Here is a 26560-nt window from a genome sequence, read left to right as displayed (position 1 = left end):
CCGTAAATAACAATGACACACGATATATGGAAAGAAAGAAAAATGGAAGAAATATTTATCAATGTTCACCTCGTTGTGCATGCTTCTTCTTTATTATTATGGAAACAGGATTTTATGAATGGGTTCTCCCGTCTTGCTGCATACGTTCACTTGCAACACATTTTACAAGCAAATATTCGTTAGTACAGCCATGTTACAACAGCTGAACTACGGTCAATGTCTGCTGATCGGAGAAAAATCGCGGATCAACTTTGATCGCAGGGACTTAATCTCAGTTCAAGTTTTATACAACACAAAATCAGAGTTCAGCGTGACTGCAGATCAATTTTACTGGCTAATCGAGGATCAACTGTTTTATACAATCGGGCCTAGGTAGCCCAGAATATACGCGCCTAATTTAGCCTAAAATTACAAAGCGTTCTCCCGTGACGTCAGAACATAAGGTTCCTCAAGTGTTGTGCGATAAGTGAGACCCATAAAGCCTGGACTAATTAACACAGATTCAATGATAAGACAGGGTTGCCAAACAAAAAAAATTATCACAGACTATAAAATATCAAGTACCAAAATGTGTTTTAAACACTTCTAAAAAAACATGTTTAAAACACATTGTTTTAAACGTTTAGAACATTTGTAAAAAAACAAAGCCGTGTGTTTTAAACATGCCAACCCTGGTTTCGGGGCTCCACATTGTGGACAATTTGGTTTGGATTTACACTAATTTGCACCATGTGAAAATCTGTAACAGCATTTGCACTGTAAGACAGGTCTAATGCGCGGTTGAACTTCCTTGATCTCATAATTTAGTATAATCTTTTCTGGAAGTCTGTTTCCGCGGAAAGTGACACACACTACAGTTGAATCTATGAACGTGAAATTCAAGTCAGAATTCCAAATCTTCCTTTGTTGTCGTTTGGGGCCAGCATCTATTCCTTCCAAAATGTCAGTCTCTGTTAAATCAAGAGGCACGCCAAAGATTAGCCTCTCTCGTTGAACTAACGATTGGGGTACTCGGGCCAGTATTGCTACTTGAGTGTGCAGGGTTTTGTCCTATGTGCTAGCAGCTAAAGTAAGAATCACGAACCTTCCGACCCTCTGTAAACAACCGTCTCACTTCGAGCAACGTATCACTCTGCGCCAGCTGTTCGAAAATGGTGCGGCCATCATATGCTGTTCACTCGCAACCTTTTATTTTACATAACATGGAAAAACGTATTCTTATTTAAACTGACAATCCACACATTTAAGTATAATACATTTTCTACAAGTGATTAAATACGTGTTCTTGTTCAAGAATGAACATATTTTTCTACGCCAAAAGTTCCATTTATCTGACACTGGGTTAACAGATCCCCCTTCTCTCTGATTATGACAGCGCCAAAGTTAAACAAGAGAGTGAGAGATTCGTTTCAGTAAATTCAAGCCTTTTGGTTTTATTGCTTCCTCTTCCACCAAATTATTGCCCAACATTGTTGACATGTAAAGTATTGTTTTCTCCTTTGTGCAACAAATATACCGCCAGTTTTAGCAGAAGTTAAACAAAGATAAGCCGTGGAATAAAAAGAGATTGTTTATCTTTCTCTCGGTTTCTCGTGTACTAGAAAACAAGAAGACGAAAATAAGCACATTATTTACGCACGTCTCATGCAAGTAATGTATTTTCTTACCTTGATTCAGCAGTTCCTTTTTGAACTTGAGGCCTTTTCGGCGCTAGACATCATCCTGTCAGAGTACGGTCTGTCAAATTTGCTTCCCAAAAAGGAACTCAACATAGCACAAGAGGCAATTTAACGTCGACTGCTAAAATTGGGGAGATCGTCGTCAACAATCACTATCAACATCTTCCCCACAGTGGACAGGACGGCTCTTTGATTGAAAGAATACGAAAGCACCTCGCGTTGTATTACGCTTATCTCAAAATCGGTGTACTTGTTTATACGAGCAACAACTTTTTTTTCGCGGGACTCACAACTTGACCGGTCATTTTCCTTTCTTTCACCACACCGAAAACACAAAGACACCAACTTCACTGCTTGCTCAGGATAGCACCGACACAACGTTACATAAACGTTAAGAACAACCTGCTTCTCGCCACTTTTCAAACGGCCGTATTTCCGAAAGACTACTCTGAAAACACGGGAGACCTTCCTGCACGCATGGAAGTCACCATGTTCGAAACTGGCGCTATTTTCTTGCTGTTCACGTGATCGATTGTAATTTATACAATAATCACGTATTATTATTATAAACAGAAACCTTTAATGAAAATATATTTTAAAATGTATAATCCAACGTAATTTACACGTTTTTCTTCCATTAGCGTACTTTCATAGAACGGACTACATGATGCGGAAGAAATCCGTTATTAGGCTGTTGCCAACCTCAAAACTTCTCACTAAGTACAGAAACGGAAGTGGTATGTCGAATGTCGGCATATGATAGTGTGATTTCACATTGTCAGTGACGATCTTCCGGGGATGGGGGAGGGGGTGGGACGCAGGAGTCTATCTATAATCCAGAGGTGTTCACCATCCGGATGGTGACATCCTCACACTCCCGAATACTTTTGCGGGTGAAGGAGGATAGGCCGTAGAGTGAGGGAGGTTGATTTAAAATGAACACCTCTCAACAAGAGAGAAGAAAAATGTGACAATATTTAAAAACTCACCCCCAAATATGAATTTTATTTTATATGTAGCATACAATAAAATGTGACTGCCTCAAAATATTTCTGTATTCTACAGTCTTCTTTCCCCACTTTTATGATTCTCTAAGTTTCCGTTTTAGTATCCCTTGGTGTCTTTGCTGCATAATCCAGCATTTTTGAACGGGATGAAAAGGACATACGAGTGTGTTTTTGGATTAAGTAACTTCAGAGGTGTTGAAGTACACTCTGTTGTGACACGCACATGTGTCATTAGTAAAGCCCGGATTTCTATGTAATTACATATTTTTTTCCTTTATATGTACAAGCGTGGAATTAAAATATATTGACGAATTACGTCAGTAGAGATGTCACAGTGAAGTTTTATATTACATATTTCACTAAATGTTACATATTCCTAAGATATGAAATATTTTTTACATAAAACAGTCCTTAAGAGGAAAATCCAATGAAGTTTTGGCTTACTAGTTAAAAAAGTATCTTCTCACTTCCCCTCCCCATTCCCAGGTCTAAAAAAATATAGTAACTTAAAAGTGCGATTTGCCTTCGTTGTACGTACATAGCAGTTCGTTGATTCGCCGAATCGTAACAATCGCATCAAGATTCGACAGTGTTTCAGTTTCCAGTTTGTAACATGGAGCGGCAAGCAACACACAGCGAACGAAGAGAACCAACAATGGAAGGCGGCAAGTACAACGCTGAGAGGCACTTACCTTTCATCCGTACATTGTTGTGATCGTTTTGATTTTTGCAGCCGGCGGCGACAAATCTTGAATGAAGTATTGTTAACTCAACCGTAGAATTTCGTATATATATTTCGTCGCCTTTTCATTTTAACCATTGGAGTTTTAAGAAGAGCTTGCCTCAGTATTTAAACAGTGTTTTAGCTGTAGAAAGCTGGAATGGCTCCGCCTACCTCCTCGTTATCTCAAAAGTTGCGATCTTGGATAGCAGTCGATGATGCATTTACTACGGATGGTAAAGTTATTTTTTGTCGAGTGTGCGATAAAAAAGTTGGGTGCACTATTAAGTCTCAATTAAATCAACATGTTCGCACTTCACTTCATGTGAAAAACAAACAACTACGGAGGGAAAAGAAGCAAGTTTTACTAACCCAGATGGAAGAGGATTCTTCATTCAGTGTGTTTTACAAGGAAATGTGCGAAGCAATGATTGCAGCAAACATCCCTTGGTATAAAATTCAAGTACCGAAGTTCCGGGATTTTCTGGAAAAATATTGTGGCCGTAAACTTCCTGACGAGTCAACCCTTCGTAAACGATATCTTCCACATTCCTACAAAGAAACTTTAGAATCAATTAGGGCAGAAGTAGGCAGTTCCTATGTGTGGATTTCCATCGACGAAACAACTGATGCTTTGGGACGGTATGTAAGTAATTTCATTGTTGGAACGTTAATTGCTGATTCTCCATCTACACCACATCTCATTGCATGCAAAGTTCTAGAGCGTACTAATCATTCCACCATAGCACGATTTGTGAATGACAGTCTTAAATTGTTGTATCCGGATGGCGTACAAGAAGAGAGAGTTCTTCTCATGTTCACAGACAGTGCGTCATACATGGTAAAAGCTGCTACGGCACTTAAAGTGTTTTATCCTAACTTGATCAACTTTACTTGCTTGGCACATGCTCTCCAACGCATTGCTGAGGAGGTGAGAGGCAATTTCCCGGAAGTCAACCAACTTATTTCTTCCACGAAAAAGAAAGGTGTTTCTGAAGGCACCACAACGTGTGCAAGTTTACAAGGAACAATTGCCAGGTGTACCACTTCCTCCGGAACCTATTCTTACTAGATGGGGCACTTGGATCCGGGCAAGTAAGTTTTACAACGAACATTTTGAAGAAGTGAAATCTGTGCTTGACTCATTTTCGGCGGACTCAGCTGTATCGGTACGCACTGCTCAAAATCTCTTCAAGGACACCAAACTTGCTTGCGATATGGCATACATAAACAGCAATTTTGGTTGGATTGATACAAGCATAAAAAAACTTGAAACTGTTGGGCTTCCTCTCCTGGAAGCCATGGATATATATGAGGATGCAAGAAAGAAACTGTCTGCTGTTGGAGGAGATGTGGGAGAGAAAGCTCGAAGAAAATTTGACGCAGTGACTGAAAGAAACCCAGGTTACGTCAGCTTATTTACAGTGAGCCGCATTCTCAATGGTGAAACAGTTAACCCTCCCAATGATATTTCTCCCGACCACATTCACCTCCTGAAGTACGCTCCGGTTACTTCTTGTGATGTGGAGAGAAGTTTCCCTGCGTACAAGAACATATTATCTGATCAGCGAGAAACATTTACTTCTGAACATTTGGAAATGTGCCTGGTAACATATTGTAAGTTAAATAATTAAATACAGTGCCTGCCCCAAGATCAAAGGTAACCTGAATTTTTATAAGTGCTTTTTGAGTGAAAAAATTGGGCAACGAAAATTTACTACTGAACATTTTGAATGTTACCTGGTGACATTGTATATTAAATATTGAATATATTCAAATTGTGGTTAATATTTTTGCTCTATAAGAACATAAAAAATACTTAATGTAAGCATTGTAATATTGTAACTTCAATTTTTGTAAGTCTTTTTGAAATAAACATATCCCTTTGTGAGGAAAAAATGTAACAAAAATAGGAAGTAACGTTTGGAATAAATATTTATAGTGCATATTTCATTATGAATTTACATATTTTTTACATATTTCAGACATTTTTATTACATATTTATGTACATATTTTAGGGGTTGATATTACATATAAATCCGGGCTTTAGTCATTAGTTACGAGACGATGAGGGATAGGTGATATTTGAATTCCAGATTAGTTAGCCGCCTCCGTGACGGAGTGGTTATCACATCGCGCTACTACGCCAGGGGTCCCGGGTTCGAATCGTGGCCTGGGCATGGATGTTTGTGAATGTCCATTCATGGATTTCATCATATCATCATCATTCATCCGCATCTTCACAAATTAGCCATAAGTGGCACAAGAGGGGAAGTAAAAAAAAGCGAATCAATCAAACCAAATGAGTTATTTCCATTATTTTTATCTAATTAATAATTATTAATTTAGTCAATCAAATAATTCAAATTATTAAATCAAATCAATTTATTATCTATAATAAATCATAACACTTTCAAACATCAAATAAATTTAATGAAGAAATCCCGGTTTCAAAACGTAATTTATCTCAATGTGTCACATTCTTCTAGCAAGGTTTTTTTAGTAAATTATGAGAGAAAATTAATCCTTTGGTACGGAACCGTCTTACTCCTGAGGGATAAGATGTAAATTTTGTATTTGATTTTTTTTAAATTTAGCGTTGCTTTTCTTCTACTTTTGGCTAATCCCGACGATGAGAATGAGTGATCGTCAGATGAAATTGATGAAGGGACACTCACCAATAACACCCATGCCGGGATTCGAGCCAGGGAAATTTGGTGATGAGTTTTGAAAGTCGGCCACCAGGCAAGATGTACAATTTTTTTTATTTACATACATTCAATAACTTTCAACAGGTCATCAGTGATACACTGCTTATTCCGCATCTGTTGACAAATGGAATGTTTTTACACCTTATAGGCTATGTGGATTATTTCTTATCATAAGTTTGCAACACTGTTAGGGTACACGTGCTTTTGTTTACAGAAGGTCTTAAGTTCTATGATTCTCACTTTAGTGAGCTAGAAAAAGTGATGCGCACACGATTTCGTTCACATTGTTCGAGCAGGTCAACTGGGATTTCATTTTTTTTAAAGAAATTACCTAGACTTCCCCCTTTAATGTGCCAATATTCTTGTCCACTCCTTCCAAAGGGACAATATAAGGGCCCTGATGGTCTGGAGAATAACTAAAGCTGGATGAAGCAGATATGGGTGATTTAACCACCTTTTCTTGTTCTAATTCACTGTTTTCCTCTCATTGCCTTTTGGGAGCACGTTTGTTTTGATAATCCATGAGGTCAACTTGTTCTCGATCATAAGCGGTTTTGTCCGCTGGATCTTTCTGATTTCCTATACTGTCAGCTTAAGCTAACATAGAATTCGCCACGTTGATTTCTTTATTCTTTCCTTCCATGTTGTGAAAATCTATTTGTTCCCAAGTATCGTTTTGAAACAAATCGACAAATGTCTGTCTGTCTCAATCGGAACACTCGATAATCACACTTCCTTACACTCTTTCACGTCCAAATCCTGTCACGTATGTATTAAATGAATCCTTAAACTTTCATTTCTAATAACAATACACTTTCAAGTTTACAGTTTTCAACAATCTTCTCTGAATGTTGAATATTACAAAAGATCACTGGAAAACATTTTCTAACGATCCCACGATCCCATTTTCACAGTCTATCTCAAATTATGACAACAAATAAATTCCAATATAAAGCCTGAATCACACGGAACTGAAATTCCAGTAGGAATGCCCTAGCTGGCGCTGGACTGGCTACCCATTAGCTAGTTTTCACCTCACACGATACTTGTTACCGCATACTTGTCGGTAGACTTTGTTTCCACAAGACATTGCTCAGAGCAAACAATCTGTATAGATGGATGAGCAATTTGAAGAATGTTGTAGGAGAATTCCTGCTTTGTACTTTTATTAAAAATTAAGAAATAAAAGTATGGACTAAAAATTGGCTCGAAAAAAAATATGGTAATCAATGCATACCAAACAAGCTTTTTGATGAACTCTGGTATGCATATTCATACATGAGATTCGCAGGATTCATTCACAAAAAAAGTCAAACATTTATTAATACACTTGTAATAATACAGAGTTTTCATTTTCAGCTAATCATATTTGTCACGTACACATCTCATCGCTTTGCATAAATACCTAATTATTAATGAACTGAACACGAATGCACTGCACATCATCTCTTCCCCCCCCTTTTTTTTATATAGAAGTTAACAAAAACAGACCATTGATGCATCCGATCGAAAGACTACTTGGACCACATATCATTCACATCTCCCATTTTGGAAGAAAAAAGCCCGTAGAAAATGATTGGGGAAGGGGGAGGGGTGCACAAATTTTGGAAATCATTCATTTCCTGACAGCCCCCTAATTCTCCATCACAATGCTTACTTTCATTTACACAACTGAAAAAAAAAAAAGCTCCAACATAGCAGTTGACAAGTGACAACATTTGCACCATCATCAGTACAATTCCATTCTTTATAAAGTGGTAGAATAAGAAAAAAAATTAATGCAAAATAGTGACGAGTATTTTACCTAGCTTTATTTATGTACGTGACTTATCACAAAGACACGTGTTTGTGTGTAGTCTCCTAGATAGATAACTACACGTGAAGTCAGCTATGTACTGCAAGAGAGTAGATCTTGAAGTTCATACAGAAAAATAATGGATTTAGTGCTTTTAACAAGATCCTTAGGGCTTCAAATGCTTTGATTGCTATCATGGATTAAAATACATTCCCAATGACTTTTATGAAATAAATGTAAGTAATACAGTTGCATATCTTGAAAACATGATACATATAGTATGTATTGCTGATGACAATTCTGTGCTCCTGTCCTGCAGAATCCATTGCATGCCATGGCCAACTTATCCCCACTTCCAAAAACAGCTTTCATCAATCATCCCAACCCAACACAGCCCCTCCAAGAGTTCACCGAGGGGCCATACATGAATGGAAGCATATTCCTCAGGATACATTGGACAACCTGGTGAGAAGCATGCCATGTCATGTACAGAGGTATGTACATGATTGGGGGGGGGGGGTCCTATCAGAGGGACTGTTCTGGGTTGAGATGACTGACGATAGCTCTCTTCAGAAGTGTCCATGCACTTTTGATGCAATTGAGTTTGAGGAATAAGCTGACCAATGGCATGTGTTGAATTCTGTGCTCCTGCAGGACCAGGGTGATGTTAAAGAAACAGTGGGGGTCACACATGCATACCCTGTATTTTGATGCATGCAGTTTTGCTGAATTATTGTTCATAGCACAGGGCATTATTGAGAGAGAATGTGCAGTTATTTAAAAGAAAGTGAAACTAAAGCTTAAAACTGCAACGTATTTTAAGATTATTGTATATATGGAAAAGTATGCATCTTGGTCGGATTAATTTGCATGCTACTGTAATAATAATTATTATTGTAGAAACATATGAGAACATCACATGTATTACAAACATCCCAACAGCATTTTAGAAACGTAACACACCTTACATAAATTTAGTAGTAAACATTAATAGCTTACAAGCATAACTATTTTATCTAACAAAATTAATTTCAAAGAATTCTTCTACCATATATATATATATATATACACAATTATGTATGTATGAATGCAGAAGTAAATCGGAATCTTACTAGAATGCATTTAGGGACTCTATTAAAATTTCAGTATCCGCCAAACGTCTGAAATTTCTACATTTTCTTCTTTTTCACATTGGTACTTACGTATTCTGCATTGCTAAGGATTCTTGACGGTGGCATTTCGTTTTTTTCACGACAATAAGTTCAATTTTCCACATATCGAGTACCGTAATGTGGGGTTATTCTGAATAACCGCATTACGGTAATTATTGTTAGTTCGTTTTTTCAGTTGTGTCATACACAATATGGCGGGCAAATCTTGACTAGCGTTGTCTATGATCACTGGGTGTGCAGTGTTTCCAACCTCCTTCACCAAAAAATACCTACTTTTATGTTACTGATTTTGTATTTTTTCCGGGTTCGAAAACCCCATGAACCATGCACGTAGCCCCACAAACCATTCATAAATAGCCCCACGAACCATGCACGGATAGCCTTACGAACCATTTACAAATAGCCCCAGGAACCATGCATGGTAAGGTTAGGTTAGGTTCGACAAACATAGTTAAAATTGTCATGTTCTTGCAAAAAAAAATGTATGGAAGATTTGGTTCCCATAGTAGAAGGACATAAAGGCAAGAGCTTTCGTGCATTGGAGGGACATTAATCTTCAAAAATACATGATTTACTGGCGAAATAAATTAAGCGATGGGAAAAAACACTTCCACGACCTTTCAAAAGTGTACGGAAAGTCAGTTCGATAAGTCCTTTCGGCTTAATTGAAGATGACGGGAGTGTTCCTCGATTTGTTTGAAATTTTGTATACTTTCTACGTGAGGCCTCCTAAACAAGAATCTGACATTACAATTTCCCGGTCACATCTGTAACTTGAAAATTTCACGTAACATAAAGTTAGGTTAGGTTCAGTTAGGTTAGGTTAGGCACAATATTTACAATCTTCACACTCTGCTGTTCCGCCATTCTCAACCTGTCCTTCCTCTTCAAGTGACAAACACACTGTGTGGCAACACTGTAGACAGAGCAACTCAGTGGCTACATTCCACAAAACATGGCTTCCTCATTTCTTTCCGGAGAAATATTGCCATTATGAAAAGCAATATATTACACCTCACACACGTAATATCCAAATTTCAAACAGTGACCGGGACATCAGAACCCCTGATACATCATCCGGAAAACTTATTTGGTTAGTACATCTCTAGTAAATAAAACTGAGAACCCTCCCATCACCTTCAATTGGTCCGTACTTTCTCCTGTAAAATTGAAGAAATATGTTTTTTCGGATATGAAAATTTTACCAGAACTAGGGCCACAATGATTGCCAAAATTCTACGATAATTAGTCTTTCTGCTAGGAGAATTTGAAAAAATCATACAACAATAGGAACCGTTAACAACAAAATTATAAAAAGTTTGTATTCTGGCACTTTTCGGGGCTAGATTCTACTTTACATGCTTATTGCTTTTTGTTGGTGGTAACCGATGGGAGTTAACAACACTGGAGGCTCGTCTTCTTGTCTGCATTGTGAATGCGTGTGCTTTGCTCATTTGCATTCTGTGTGGTGATTGCTTCTTTGCATTCACGGTGCATTGTGCGTGTGTATGGTGCGTGTATGATCACAGATCAGAATGACGAACGTCTGGTCGGATGGTTGTTTTTTTTTTCCACTTTTTGTTCACGATAGCTGCACTAACCATTCACGGGTAGCCCCACAAACCATTTACGTTAGCTCCAAAAACCATCTATGGGTAGCCCCACAAACCATTCACGCTAGATCCAAAAACCATGCACGGGTAGCCCCACGAACGGTAATGGTTCCGATTGTTTTATAATTTCCCCTAGCACAAAGACTAATTATCGTAGAATTTTGTAAAGTAATGAGCACTGTTTGGACTCGAAAAAAGTTATTTATGTTGAAAAAACAACTTGAAAATTACCTTACGCACTTCCCATGGACAAGATATTCTCAGTTGACAAGCGACAGTAAATATTCGTAGAAGCGTGGGAATGAATGTAGAAGTAGTAGAATGCATTTATGGACTTTATTTTAATGCTAAGGGAACCAAATCTAACCTGCCTAACATAACCACGAAAGCATATATTGAACAAAACCTTAAGTAATCGCTAAAACTCCGCAGTATGTGTTAACAGACGTACATCGAAATCAAACCATGGAAAAATTGCATTCGTAGCATGATGAAATGGCAATAAAACAAAAGGAACTTGGATCCTCGGTAACATTATCGTATGAGGGAAACGGATTCCTTCAAATTTACAGGAGAAAGTACTTACGGAAATCATTTTCTTTAGCTTTGTGGAAGTTCCTGAATGTAGATTTGATCCATTTTAATGTGAATGCATGTTGTTTTCTGCAAAACATGCTGTTTCTGCTCCAGCCATTTGCTTTCTGCACGAGATTGCAATGTTCCGTGTGTTAAGATGATGCAACACCGTAGCCAGTGTTTCAGCCTCACCGTGTTTTCACTAGAACATGACGTGTCGAGTATTTTTAATTATTTTTTTTTTAACTATGCTTGCCTAACCTAACCTTATGGAAAATGGTTTTTGGGGCTAACGTCAATGGTTTGTGAGGCTAACGTCAATGGTTTGCGACGTACCAGCATAATTTCAAATCCGGGCACGAAAGTAGATATTTTCCGGTGAACAAGGTTGCAACAATGCAAAAATCGACAAAACGCCCCCTAAACCAGTACGCTATCACGGCCATAATGTGTTACAGATTCGAAACAACAAGTAACAGTAAGTACTCGTAAATAGAAGAAATATACATTATCTTAGTTAGAAATGCATTATTTCACCTTAAGAAATGTTCCACATTCCAAAATATTACGTTAGCAATGTAAAGAAGTCCGAAATATATGATTCGTAGGTGTTTCCCTCATACGATAATAGTACCGGGTCCTCATTTCACCCCTATAAATATGTGCTTCATCAATGAAAAATTTCCTCAGTACGTTCAATTACGCATATACGGACAACATCGGTTTTCATCGATTTCCTCCTACCGGTAATTTTTCCTCGCTTTCGGATTGACGTTGTTGAATTCCTTAGGAAAAGGACGTAAAGTAGAATCTTACCCTTTTCGGCATGCATGAATGAATGATGAATAAATGAAATTGATATTTAACAAATAAATAAAAAAGAAATTGGAGGGGATTGAAAATTTCCAACTTTTCGGTGGTATAATATGTTCGCCAACGAGGAGTTAAGTTAAAATTAAATGTTTACATTCAAGATAGTGTGTACGTACTTACTGTTCCGGATATCTTGTAAATTTAAATAGCGTAAACTCCGAACTGCAGCCACTTACGTGACATTAGATTTCAACATCAAAATCCCATGTCCTTGCACACTCATACAAATAAATACACACAAACATTTTTGAAAGTAGTATGTCTATGGTATTTCGCTCCCATGCTTCTTTCTTTTTTGTCTGGAAGCAGTGTTACCAATCTCCGAATACAGGATTTCCCTTTTACCAGTGTAAAATTTCCCTTTTTCGATCTTAATTTCCCTCGATTTTCAAAACACATCTGAAGCTGTATCTTTGTATTACTATAACTGTTAATCGGGACCGTATATAAGGGGGTTTAGTGGGTTCAACCCCCCCCCCCCATTGAATAAAATACTAGAAACTGATCATAGTTTCATAATATAATTATCCTAAAATAAACATTTGAATTTTAAAATAAAGCACTAATGTATTGAAAAATACCCAAACCAAAAAAAAAAAATCGTCTGCGGCGCAATGATTGTCGGTCGGACTTTGAAACCCACCCATTGTCAAAGCTTAGCTAGGGGCCTGCTGTTAATATTTTTCTTTTCGCGCCTGTTTTGCCTGAGGAACAAACTTTATTATTATTATTAAATATTTATGAAAATCATAAAAGTGTGAAATAATGGGCAGCCACTCAATATGAATTTTTTTCACATGGTTCCCAGATATCTTTTCATCCGCAGATAAATCCCCACTACGTTTTCTAACCTTTTTGGGAGTTGCAGGTAGCTTCCTATCAGTCACCTCTTCGTTCGTCACCATTCTCCTTGCAACGACACAGGACGCACAAAGTCACACACACAGCCTCTAAGACACGTTCTGAAATGATGGATGGAACAAGAAAAAAATTGAAAATCGCGTCCCAAATTATTTCCAGGTGCTGCGTGGCTCGTACCTTGAGGCCTTTCTAGGAAATGTGACAAATATAAGACTGACCGGTCAAGGTCATCTATAAGAAAGAATGAAAGCTTACTGAAAAGTGACACTGTTGCTAACTATTCATTTGGAAAAAGTACACGCCGAAAAAAAATATTTTCGAACTTTTTAAAAGAATGAAACGAAAATGTGAGTTTAAATTTCCCTGTTTTTTAGCTATTTTTCATTAAATTTCCCTTTTCCCTTTTGACCCTCAAATTTCCCTGTGCCGAGGGAAATTTCCCTGCTTTTGGCATCACTGTGTGGAAGATGATGGAGGCTAGGTATAACTGATCGCACGCAACCCAAACAACTTCTTTTGGGGCGGGGGGCGAATCTGCTGCCACGCACGTGTCAGCATTAAGAATAAGCGTCAAATTTGCTCCTGCCACGCAATTAATCTGCTAAAGGGACGTTACAAATCTTAAGAAAAGTTTAAGACGAGAAAAATGAAAGTTTATGATTAGTGGGAATGAATGTACAAGTAATTTAGAACTTTTTTCTTTAGAAAGCATTTGGCGATATTATTTTAATGCTAACCTAACTACGAGAGCATTTAGGTTTATTATTAGAACATCTTAAAACATTTTTGTGAAAGTAATCGCTACAACTTCACAGTATGTGTGTGTTACAGACGTAATTGCATATATAGCATGATGAAATCACGATAAAACAAAGACCGAGGATCACAGATTTCGTACAGGGTCAACGAAGTTAGTAATAAGTTGTGTTTTATACAGCGTATCTCGATAAACTTGTAGATCTGGGACGCGTCCGAATCGGTAGCATGCTACCTCCGTTGTCCGAATTCGCGGCAGACATTAAGTCGGAGGCAGGGTTGGCATGTGCATATGGTTGCACAGTTCGATTGGGAACAAATTTATTGAGTCATGTATCACTTCGTAGGTTTCCGAAGGACGTAGAGGGACGAAACCTGTGGATACAAGCAGAACGAAAAAAGGATTGGTACCCGGAAAGGATTTGTACGACTTGCATTTTGTTACAAGCATGTTGATCGCTTATCTGCGTATTGTGTTGTGGTGAAAAGAACGACTCTTAGTAAAGTTTCAAACCGAAGCGACACGCGACAGCAGTGGTTCACACCGAAGTGACAAGCGACACAGGCCCATTTAGTCTATAAATAAGCATTTACCGCGCATGGGAAATCAAGTTTCAGGCGGCACAATACACGCCATTGGGAATTTGAGCGACACGTGCAGCTTGTCGCGTCCCTTCGGTTCAATACATTTCGTTGATTACTGAGAATTCACTTTCAAGTGGCACGGAGATTACACACCGAAGCGACAAGCAACGGTCCCTTATTCTAAAGGAAACAATCCACCTTGCATACGAGTACAACAGACCGAGGCGACACGATGCATAGTACTGAGAAAACAGACCAGTCCAAGCGACACCTGCATTTTCTTGTGGTGAATTGGTTCGAAAGGAAGCTTTCAGACTGAAGCGATACGTGTCTCTTGGAAACCAACATTAAAAAATAAACACCACCTTCCAAATTAAAGCGACACGACAAATTGCAGGTGTCGCTTCTCGCTTTCATGTCGCTCGGACTGGGCCGTTTTATCAATACCGTGCATTATGTTGCCCCGGCCAGTTATTTGCGTAAGCGTGACTGGTGAATGGTTGGCTTTAGATCGAATGCTGCTATGCGAAATCTCGATATCGCTTGTCGCTTCAGTCTGAAAACTCGCTTGTTGTTTCAAATAAATTCGTGAAAGTGGCATGCCACATCATAGGTTCTCCCTAAATCCCTCAGGCGGAAAGGCGAAGTTGAAAGCACATATATTTACTAGCATTTGCATGTGTCATTACTTCTGCAGATTTGATGGCAAAGATTCACTTAAGGATACTTTATAATATAATAATATCACTAGTTTTATAGAATTCTCTTTCCCTCACTTTTCCATTTACAAAATAATTGAATATATCTAAACTTTCGTACGTTTTGAGTTCGTCGTGCGTGTACATGATCTATAGACGGTGTTAAAGGCGGAGCTACTGCAGAGCATGCGCACTCGTCTGGTCCCCCTCGAACATCCGGTTACGCTTACGGTGCTATGGATGTTAATATGAAAAGGCAAAGTGGAGATTCTTTTACAAGGAAATAGGGTGTCAACTGTGTAGCATATGGTTTCACAGTTTGATCAGGAACACATTTTTGAGTCAAGTATCACTTCCTAGGTTTCCGAAGGAAGTAGAGAGACGAAACCTGTTGATACAAGCAGAACGAAGAAAGGATCGGTACCCGGAAAGGATTTGTACGAATTGCATTTTGTTACAAACATGTTGATCGTTTATCTGCGTATCGTGTTGTGGTGAAAAGCACGCCTCTTAGTGAGATTTCAAACCGAAGCTACAAGCGACAGCAGTGGTTCGTACCAAAGTGACAAGCTACACAGGCCCATTTAGTCTATAAATAAGCATTTACCGCTCATGGGAAATCAAGTCTCAGGCGGCACAATACACGTCATTGGAAATCTGAGCGACATGTGCAGCTTGTCGTGTCGCTTCGGTTCGAAAAATTTCATTGATCACTGAGGATTCACTTCTAAGTGGCACGGAGATTACACACCAAAGCGACAAGCAACAACCCCTTTACTCTGAAGGAAACAATTCACCTTGCATACGAGTACAACAGACCGAGGCGACACGATGCATGGTACTGAGAAAACAACAGTCCAGTCCAAGCGAAACGTGCATTTTCTCGTGGTGAATTGGTTCGAAAGGAAGCTTTCAGACTGCAGCAATACGTGTCTCTTGGAAACCAACATTCAAAAATAAACAACACCTTCCGAATTAAAGCGACACGACAAATTGCAGGTGTCGCTTGTCGCTCGGAATGGGCCGTTATATCAATACCGTGCATTTTGTTGCCCCGGCCTGTTATTTGCGCAAGCGTGACTGATGAATGGTTTGCTTTAGATCGAATGCTTCTGTGCGAAATCCCGATATCGCTTGTCGCTTCAGTCTGAGAACTCCCTTGTTGTTTGAAGTAAATTCGTGCAAGTGAAAGTGGCATGCCATATCATAGATTTTCCCTAAATCCCTCAGGCGGAAAGGCGACGTTGAAAGCACATATATTTATTAGTATTTGTTATGTGTCATTTCATTACTTCTGCAGATTTGTTGGCAAACATTCACTTAAGCATACTTTAAAATATAATAATATCACTAGTTTTCTAGAATTATCTTTCCCTCACTTTTGCATTTACAAAATAATTGAATATATCTAAACTTTCGTACGTTTTGAGTTCGTCGTGCGTGTACAAGAGATACTTGTATCTATTCTATGCTTGTATGTAGTATGCTATACAACTGGCGGCCACAAAGACACGTCATATTTTAATAATCTGTTCTGCAGTTGATCATCTGACGGATTCTTGACGTCCACTCTTCATAGTAGAACTTTAACAAATACCTTTCTTGACTATCGTCGCACAATTGATGAAAACAAGCGTTCATTTCTTACTTCGTATGCCGATGAATTTGTACTGGCAAGAACGGGAAGTGGCCTAAACCGGAAGTTCCGGGGAGACCGGGCAAGACCTCATCAATGTTTATGTTTACATTTTTAACACGGTCCATAGTCTGTGATATTTTTTTTGTTTGGCGACCCTGTCTTTTCATTGAATTTGTGTCAATTAATCCATGCTTTAGGAGTTTCACTTATCGCACAACACTTGAGCAACTTTATGTTCTGACCTCAAAGGAGAAGGCTTTTTTAAAATGCCTACGTTTTTTTAGGTTATGCAGGTAGCAAAACTGTTGAGCGACAAGAAAGACCCGTGCTTTACTGTAGAATTCGAAACTTCTCATTTCTTTGTTTCGTACCGTCCTATAAATTTGAGACTCGTAGAACCTGGAAACTAATATCTGAATACACAATGCGTGATTTTGATCATGACGTGAATTTTTTTCTCTTGCGATACGATTCATTGGTTTGTACAACTGAATGAAGCGCAGATGCTTACTTTTGGTAACATAATTTTGTACTTGGAAAGATAAATTGATCTAGAGAAGATCTGCGGCGCGATTCACGAACTGTTAGTAGTCCGATATGTAGTCTAATATGTAGCCACGTCAGGCTTGTGGTCAAATTTGTAGTCATTTCCTGAATTTGCGATTCTTGAAACTGTCTACAGCGGTCTACAGGCTACAGTCGACTACATATCGGGCTACAGTTGTAGACAGTTCTTGTAGGACCCTTTTTAACCCTCCTAGAGCGGGCTACAGCGAACTACATTCGTCATATTATGTGTTTGTGTATGACATCCAACTTCAAAGAAGAAAATAGAGCTACCAAAATGGCCCATAATCTGTGTTTTCACGTTTTCAAAAAGAAGGAAATGACAGTGGGGATTTACGTGTTCTTAAAACACGTCTTAGAGATATCGGAAATCCTTTTTCTGTTTCGAAAATATCTTCATAGTAATTTGTCACTGAACAGGAGGTGCCGGATTGATCAAAATTGTGGAACCTCATTTTCCCAACAAAAGGATTGTTTCTCTCAACCTCCTGTAATCCAAGTTAGTAATAATAATAATTGTCCATATCTTGCACTAATTTATATGAAAATACACTTCCACGAGCAGATTAAGTTTGGTAGGCATAATTTGTTAGCACCTCTTTGCAGGCATTCCTGCTCGTGCACAATACATTTCAAAACATAATTTATCTTGTAATTAATACTTTGTGCAACTTTTAACTGTGCTAATTAGTTTCTCCAAGTTTCTAACTTACTCCCACAATCATTTCCAGTTTTGTAAACACTTCCTAATACTCCTATAAAATTTGTGAAAAATCATGAAACATTCGGAACTGTTACCTAGGATTTCATGCGATTTAAAAACAGCAATTTCATCTTCTACAGACCATAAATAATAACCACTCATTTTGAATCTTATGCATCCCATAAGCCATGCCAAAATCGTAATTATACGGAAGTCAAGCCCCAACAGTATGCAGTTTGGTTTTGTACGAACGTGCTTGCAGGCAGACGGATGAGAAGAAGCAGCACAAACTTAAGTGAAAAAAAAAATGTGCATAGGTTATCGATGGCTGTAACAGGACAAAAGTAAATAGTGAAAACATTTCTGAAAAGAAATGAAAACTCTTGATAGGCTACTTAAGGTTGCTAAATCATACAAACGCATGCATCGAAAATGTTCACAGTACACACACCACTTATCATAGCAGCCTATATTTTTGCCAGTTATGTACAATCGTTGTGATGTTTTTATTATTGTTATTTATCCATGCCATTCCATTCGCCTTCTCAATTGCCAGCGATGTGGTTAGCACATCGTGCTATGATGCTGGGGGTCCCGGGTTCGAATCCTGACCTGGGCATGGCTGTTTCTGAGTGTCCATCCATCAATTTCATCATATCATCCCTCATTCCCATCTTCGCAAATTAGCCAAAAGTGAAGCAAAATAAAGCAAATCAAATCAACCTAACCATCTCAATTGTTAAAATGGGCTTCAATGAAGTCTCATGAGAGCTATTTTTTTTCTTTGTGCAGTGCTCAAAATTTGTGTGAAATATAGTTTTACATAAATTTATTAAGCATTTACTTAATTTATAAATAAAATTCACAGCACAATAATTATGCATTTATTATGAAATAATTTTTATAATGATCATGCATTAATACAAATTGTTGAAACATATGTCATTTAAAAATTAGATGTGGATAAAAATTGTACTTTACAGCAGGTTTTATTTACACGTTGTATACTTAGGACATAGTGTAGATAGAGCACGTTGTATACTTAGGGCATAGTGTAGATAGAGCACATATTATCTGCTAGAACAAAACAGTACACTGTACTGACACAAACACATGTAAACATTTAGAGTTTGTTGTGACGAGTATGTGTTCATTACCATGTACAAACTATATATATATTTTTTATTTTTCTCAGGTTCCAAGTTCATTCTGGCTTCCCTGGGATCCAGACTCAGGAGCATTAATGCAAGGCACGGTATGGGATTTGTGCTTGGGAAGTGTATTGTACATAAACTTCTCAGTTCAAATCCTGTATCAGCCAGCATAAAACATCTTTCGATGCATATAAAATATTAGGGATATCACTATTATAAACAAGAAGCACTATATTTCCTCTATTGGCAACCCCTCAGCACATTCATGTTTAATTATGTAACACTACTTATCTTTTAACGGTTAAAAAATTGTGGTAGCAATTATTGTAAAACAACATAACTTTCAAAATAGTTAATACATGAGAGGAAATATTTTCCTGTAGTTTACGGTTATTACAAGCATAAGAAAACAGTTTTTCTTTGTGACGTTTCAGGAGAACACACGCTCCTTTCATCAGAAATTTATTTTCGTTTTGACTAAAGATACAGTTATAACAATGGTTAGTAATTTTTTAAACAATGAGAGGAAATTGCATTAGAACATGATTTTTTTAAAATTAATTTGGTGCACCAAAGCAGTCTAGGGTAAATAGGTAAAGAGGTTAGTGTAACAGTTTGTTATATCAGAGACACATTAAAATTGGATATTTTGTGTTTCGCATGGTTCGTACTTACCAATTGTGTATTGTGAAACATAGTTCAAGGTGCCATTATGCTTTTTACACAAAACCAAACACAATTTTTCATATAGAGAGTAGTTTTTATTATTCCTTTTTTCGCTTCCGTAACACACAATATGGTGGGCAGAGGTTGACTACTGTTGTAGGTATGCAGTGTTTCCAACCTTCTTTACCGAAAAATACCTACTATCGTGTTCGTCACGTGTGCGAATTGTACATTATGCATGGGTAGCTGACGGATAGCCCCACAAACCATTTCTGATAAGGTTAGGTTAGGTTAGGCAAGCATAGTTAAAAAAAGGGGGGTTGGAAACTGACAGGGGGTTACATCATCAAACGTATGTAGCATCCAGTTCACGTAGCGAAAGCAATGGCACTTGTGCGTCGCTGAGATGTTTCTCTTGAAAAATACAAGATTTCCGAGTCAAATAGATTCCAGGATGAAAGAAAATACCTCGATGAACGTTGTAAGTAGTTTCTTCCGTAAAAATGAAGAAATGTGTCTCCGATATAACGAACTGTTATCGAGGTTAGCAAAGTTTGCTATGATGCCAGGAGTTAAGGGTTCAAATCCTTCCCAGGACATGGATGTTATTGTGAGTGTCCTTTCGTCAATTTAAACATGTCATTCCTCATCCCCATCTTCATGATTAGCCAAAAGTAGCAGAAGACCAATGCAATAAATAAATCAATAAATAGGTTAAAAAAATATGTGAACAGAGCATTTTTATTTTAAATCTATAATCCCATATGGTTGGTTCTTTCATTATTGTGTGATTTTAGGTATGACTTGAGATGACCGGACCCCTCTCCGATTTTCTTCATATTTGACATACTCACTAATTGAGGCCTCCTAAACACGAATCTGAAGTTAAAATTTGTCGGTCACGTCTAGAAATTGCGAACCATTGATGCTAGCCTCACGAACCATTGGCACGCGATTAGGTTAGTTTCGGTTAGGTTAGGCGAACATAGTTAAAATTTGGTGTCGTGGTAGTATCAGGATCTAGAAATTGGAAATAATTGCGAACCATTGGCGCGTGGTTAGGTTAGTTCAGTTAGGTTAGGCAAACATAGTTAAAATTTGGTGTCGTGGTAGTATCAGGAATATATATATTTGTTTGTGAAACAAAAAAAATTCTCGAAAATCGACAGTCTCCATTCCGAAAACTAACGCCTTATTTTCGCTTATTTTGCAATTTCTAGACGTTTCTGACAAATTTTAACTTCAGATTCGTGATCAGGAGGAGATTCGTGATCAATTAGTGAGTATGCCAAATGTGAAGAAAATCAGAGAGGGGTCCGATCATCTCAAGTCGTTCCGTGATTTCTAATCCAAATTGTTACAAATGTCAACATTTCTTTTTTGTTATCAACAGGAATGCAAGGTATATTCTGGAGTGTATCAAATTGCGATGTGTGTAACTTTTAAGAATTTCTTGACATTCTCATTGAATGAAATTTCTGTAAATTTGAGGTGTAAGCAAATGTGATGTGAGTGGTTGTCTTATACATAGATATTACATGAGCAGCTAACAGCAGCTTGGTGTTACATGCTAAAAACACCAAACCTACTAGCATATGCATCTGATAGCAAAAACAAACATCTGAAAAGGTTAGGCTGGTTAAGTTTGATTTATTTCTGATCTCAGATGCAGGTGTGAGTAGGTTAGGTACGTCACGGTTTGGTGCTTTTACCATACTCCACCTTAGCACCAAGTTGCTGTCACTAGCTGCTTATAGATAATGCAAATGTATGTTGTTGTTTTTTTGCCAGGTGGTGGCAGTACTAGTCCATCTTCTTGGCAACAAACAATGAATGACTGTCTGCTGAGAATTCCATACAGTATAACATGGGACATGAAAATCGTCCTTAAAGAAAAAAGAAGTAACATGTAGGCCTATCTTTTATGTTTCCGTAGTATGTGCATTCAGTCAGAAATCAAATTCATATGTACAAATGTAGCATGTAACATGACAATATTTTATTCATCAATTAAAAGTTTGGCCAAGTTCAAGGCATGAACAATTTTTGAGCACAAAAACATTCAAAAGTTTGTTCTAATAATTAGTGACATTTGTAATCCGTGAACCTTGAACTTAATTTTCGCTAGTGATTCCAATTGTTCAGATTCTACTTTACTAGGTTCGATACTCAGTGGAGGTACATAGTGGCCCGATTAGCTGGGAATTTCTATTTACAACTGTTATCAATTGTACTCTACTGTTTTCTTGGAAATCTACTGAAACTGAATGGTTTTCTATCAAACACCTACAGTAGATCTAATGTACAGCAAAGAGAAAAAATAATAGGCAAATAGTTCATATCTTTTCATTCCACATCATATGTTGCTTTAAAGAATGGAATTCTGTTGAAGTGAAGCACATATTGTCCTCCACTTTTTTTACATTTTCATTTAAATTTCACATTGTGTAGAACAGACCAAATAAAAACTGTTATGGACAACTCGCCTACCATTTCTTTAACATATTGGCTGTAAATATAAATTGTCATTCCTCATGATAAACGATTTGTTTTCATATCTGCTTGAAAATCTACACACAGTAGATGTTTCAAAACACCTGTTGATGTACTGAAAACAGTACAGAAGACACACTAAAAGTGTAAATCATTTCTTTAGTATTATTTTTAATGTGTATGTAATGTGCTTAGCATAAGATGATGGCTGCTCAGCAGGGCTATTTGTGCATAAAGTTGAGTAAAGAGAAACAGTTCGTACGAAACTGGCAACGTTAATCTTAATGGGTTTGAACAGATTAAGAAAACGTAGACGTTCCTGCTACGAATAATGGCAAAGCATGAAAAATCAGCTGCCCGATCCTGTGGCCGAGTGGTTAGCACATCGCGCTGCGATGCCAAGGGTCCCGGGTTCGAATCCCGGTCGGGCTTGGTTGTTTGTGAATGTCCATTCATCTATTTCATCACTCATCCCATCTTCGCAAATTAGCCAAGAGGCACAAAACGCGAAGTAAAATAAACTGGTACTACTTTACTATACCGGAGACACCTAACAATGCTTTATTTCGCAATTTTTTACATTGCTAACGTACTATTCTGCATTGCGGAACATTTCTTTAGGTGAAATAATGAATTTCTAACGAAAATAATGTCTATTTCTTACAATAACGAGTCCTTACTGTTGTTCCTTATTTCCCACGAACTTTCACTGGCAGCCCCAAAAATTCACGATAGCCTCACGAACCATCACGGGGACGAGGTATCCCTACTAGTTTAGGTTAGGCCTGTTAGGTTAGGTTCCATTTAGCATATACGGAAAATACGAGAGCGTATTGTGCTCTCGTGCAGAAAGCAAATAGCGGCAGCAGCAATAGCGGGTCGGAAATAGATTTTCGTAGAAACCCACATGCTTTCGCATTAAAATGGATCAAAACTACATTCCCGAACATCAACAACGCTACAGAAAATTATTTGCGTAAGTACTTTCTCTTGTAAATTTGAAGAAATCCGTCTCCGGTATAGTAAAGTGTTACCAATAAACTAAATCAATCAATCATGAAAAATCAGCTGCCTTTACATTTTGCATCATTCAATTGCAACACATACGAAAAATAGTATCTTACTTAGTTCTGCCGCATATGTTTCAACAGTGACATACAGTAGAAGGTAAGGTAAAACATAGCATCTGTTATTAAATTTCGTGTATTTACACACAATTGCTTTAATTCAACGAGTATTTTCACTTTATACAAATTACTTTGCGGTTACGCGTACATTACGATTACTTCGCAGTTTTAACAATACGATTACTTCGCAGTTTTAACAAACTAAACTAGTTCTCTGTGCATTCTGCGTAAACAAACAACTCTCGGAATCTCGAAGTACGACATGCATCGATAATGTCAAGGAAATAGCACAACAATCGATTAAAATATCGATTATTTCCATAGATATTGCTTAGTTTCGCCAAGTTCACCACTTTCCTTCTAGCCGTGCGCTGTAGACAATTAAAGATGTAGTCGATTCTTAGTAGACGGTTTCGTGAATCGCACTTTACTACATCTTTTACTACTAAAAACTACTACTTCGTTGTAGACTCGATTTTGTAGTCATTTTCGTGAATCGCCCTGCTGGAGAATCTATTATGACACTGTAGGTTGTTATCTGCTATATAAACTGTTCAGGCAGCAGGAAATATTTCACCCTGATTTTTCCAGGACGAGGATAGTAATTCTACAATATTTCGTTTCTTGAAATTTAGATGAATATGAATCCTAACCTACTGCAGCAGTGGCGGAAAAAGGGGGCCAATACCAACTTTTGTCCCTGCACATAGAGGTGTGCGGGATCTCGAAAAGTCGGGACAGGGATCGGGGGAAAAAAATCCCGTCCCGATCCCGACTTCGGGAAATGACTTCCCGACTTTTCGGGATCCCAAGCAGTCGGGAAATGCCGAATGGACATTTTAAAAACTCATCAATGGACATTTCCACTTTGACATGAAAAACGTTTTAAACCCATTCATTTTACAGATAATGACACAAATATGAGATGTGCAAAATATCTCGGCGATATTTGTTTCGGTTCTCGAGAAACACGCCTTCAAACACCGCTGAAATTCACCTACTACGTCACGGATTTGAAAACGTCCTCTCCACAGACAGGAGGTCCTCTGACGTCATCACTTAGAAATGCGTGCAGGCGGGGCTTCTGCTCGTCCCGTCAACTTAGCATGAGCCGCGAGAGCGACAGCAAATTCACTCGTTACTGTGTAAAACAAGTATCTTACAACTTCCAGTGCAAAAATTTGTGCTCCATTTCTTGGAGATGAATTATGCCCTAGCAGTATAGCAGTATTTACTATAATTCAGCCCCTCGGTAGAGGGTTTTCCCATTAGGGTGGCAAAGAAAACCTTGTAACAGTCAATGGCTGAACAAGTGAACAGCCTTGTTCATTGCGAATACATAGGTTAGTTCTGACTGGCAAGAACTTAATGTTATAGGAATACCTTTACTGGAATTACAATTATTTTCGTCATAATATTTTCTTCACAAATTTTAAGATAATACTTTTAGAACACACTGGTTTACACACCAATTTCTGCAATATAAGAGGTGATACGGTATAAAAAGGTACGGTGAGTTTTTAAATTTCTTGCAGTAAGACAGTTTTCTTCAGTTAATATATATATTGCAAATTTTTGTATTTAGCCTACTTTTACGTCGCTTTTCCGTTCACTTTGTTTAACCGCGACGATGAGAACGCATGGTTAGTTTAGTATGTATCATCTCTAACGTCACATTTCTTCCCACTTTTGGCTAATCGCTACAATGAAGATGAATAACTACAAGCAGTATTCGAAGTCGGGGTGCAGGAGTACACCCCCCCACACACACTACCACCAACTGCACAATCTAAGTATCATCCAACCTGCCATGATAAGAGACGAACTTTTTCTTCTGTCCCATCTCATTTCGAAAACATTCACTTGTCCCATCTCCTTTTATGAGACGAGACGGAACATGCCTCGTCTCGTGATCAACACTAATATTAACAATACTAGAAGCATCCCCCTAGCTGTCCCCAAAGTCTCGAACAAATATCCTCCTATGTAACAATTTCCAGTTCAATGAAATATCACTCACAAGGAAACAATCATGCCCAGGTCGAGAGTCAAACCTGGAACATGCGACTTACTCAGATAAATCATGAATTTTGTGTATAATAATTACAACGCCAGTTCATTCCTGGTAATTCTGAATCTGCAGTTTGGTTTGCATATATAAGCAGGATAATATTTAGTTTTCGAGGGCTGTACCGTTGATACGAGGAGTCCAAAAAAAAAAAGTTTTTTTTTTGTATTTATAATGATAAGCCTTTGCATACGTTGTTAATTCTATATTTTTCTAGACTTGAGACGAGAACGAGAATTGCCCTCCCAAACCGAGACGGATGTTTATAAATTGAGACGAGACTGTCAATGAAACATTTACAAATAAATACGAGACAGACATTTCCAACGCTCAACGAGAACGAGACCAAGGCTGCCATGTCTCGTCTCGATAGGATCCTTAGTGGTGGAGTTGTGAACCAACCAATTAATGCGTTCGGGGTAACGAGATGAGGCGGCTTTTTTCGCAATACAAAATTCAAAATAATTATATCGTACCATTTCAGTAAGGGATATTGTTATACACATGGGCGTATATATAGCTCATGGGGGGGGGGGGGAGGGATGGATCAACTTTTGGTATGATTAGGGTTGCTTTATTTCGTAAGTAAAAATCCAGGACACTGCTGGCCGGAAGCTTGTTGGGGAGCATGGGGGGAGGGGATGTTGGACCCGACAAAGTTGTAGGTTTGTAGTAACGCTGCTTAGTATTGATACTTTTCTGTTCATCTTGTGTCACTACGTTTTTAAGAACCAAATTTCTTTAATATGATTCGAGGGGGGAAAATAACTGATTTGACAGTCTCAATGCAGTTTCTTATCGCAGAACTATCAGGAAATTGCAGATATTGGTCTGCAGTCCCATCTGGTGTGTGGAATTACGAAATTTCCTTCCCATCCGTATCCCGTCCTATACGTCTCTAATTTAAGAGAATGACATAAGTCCGAAGGAATTTTTTGTGAACAAGCGGATAGAACAAGGAAACTGGTAATTTTAGTGAACCAACAAAAGAGGGGGGGTGGACCCGTTGAATGCCCCTTAAATACGCCCATGGTTATACACATTATTTCCTTGTAATAATTATACATAAACTAAGTATAGATATGTACTGTGCAA

General features: G+C 38.0%; 1 protein-coding gene across 6 annotated transcripts in view; it reads right to left on the bottom strand.

Moving 5' to 3' along the window:
- Window positions 1-26560, bottom strand: part of LOC145985065 (uncharacterized) — a 353116-nt gene that overhangs the window by 281382 nt on the left and 45174 nt on the right. For 2 of the 6 annotated variants that reach the window (XM_083118627.1, XM_083118633.1), the window contains exon 1: window positions 12265-12439. The exons of 2 other annotated variants lie outside the window; for them this stretch is intronic. The gene's annotated coding sequence lies outside the window, so the exon portion shown is untranslated. Of the gene's footprint in view, window positions 1-12264; window positions 12440-26560 lie in introns of those variants that run through there. 2 more of the 6 variants (XM_083118628.1, XM_083118632.1) reach the window with 1 other exon arrangement.

Source organism: Lepisma saccharinum, chromosome 3 (genome assembly GCF_977018435.1).
Source record: "Lepisma saccharinum chromosome 3, izLepSacc3.1, whole genome shotgun sequence".
NCBI lineage: Eukaryota > Metazoa > Arthropoda > Insecta > Zygentoma > Lepismatidae > Lepisma > Lepisma saccharinum.
Note: the sequence above shows the minus strand (reverse complement) of the source record. Positions and strands in the feature narration are given on the sequence as shown.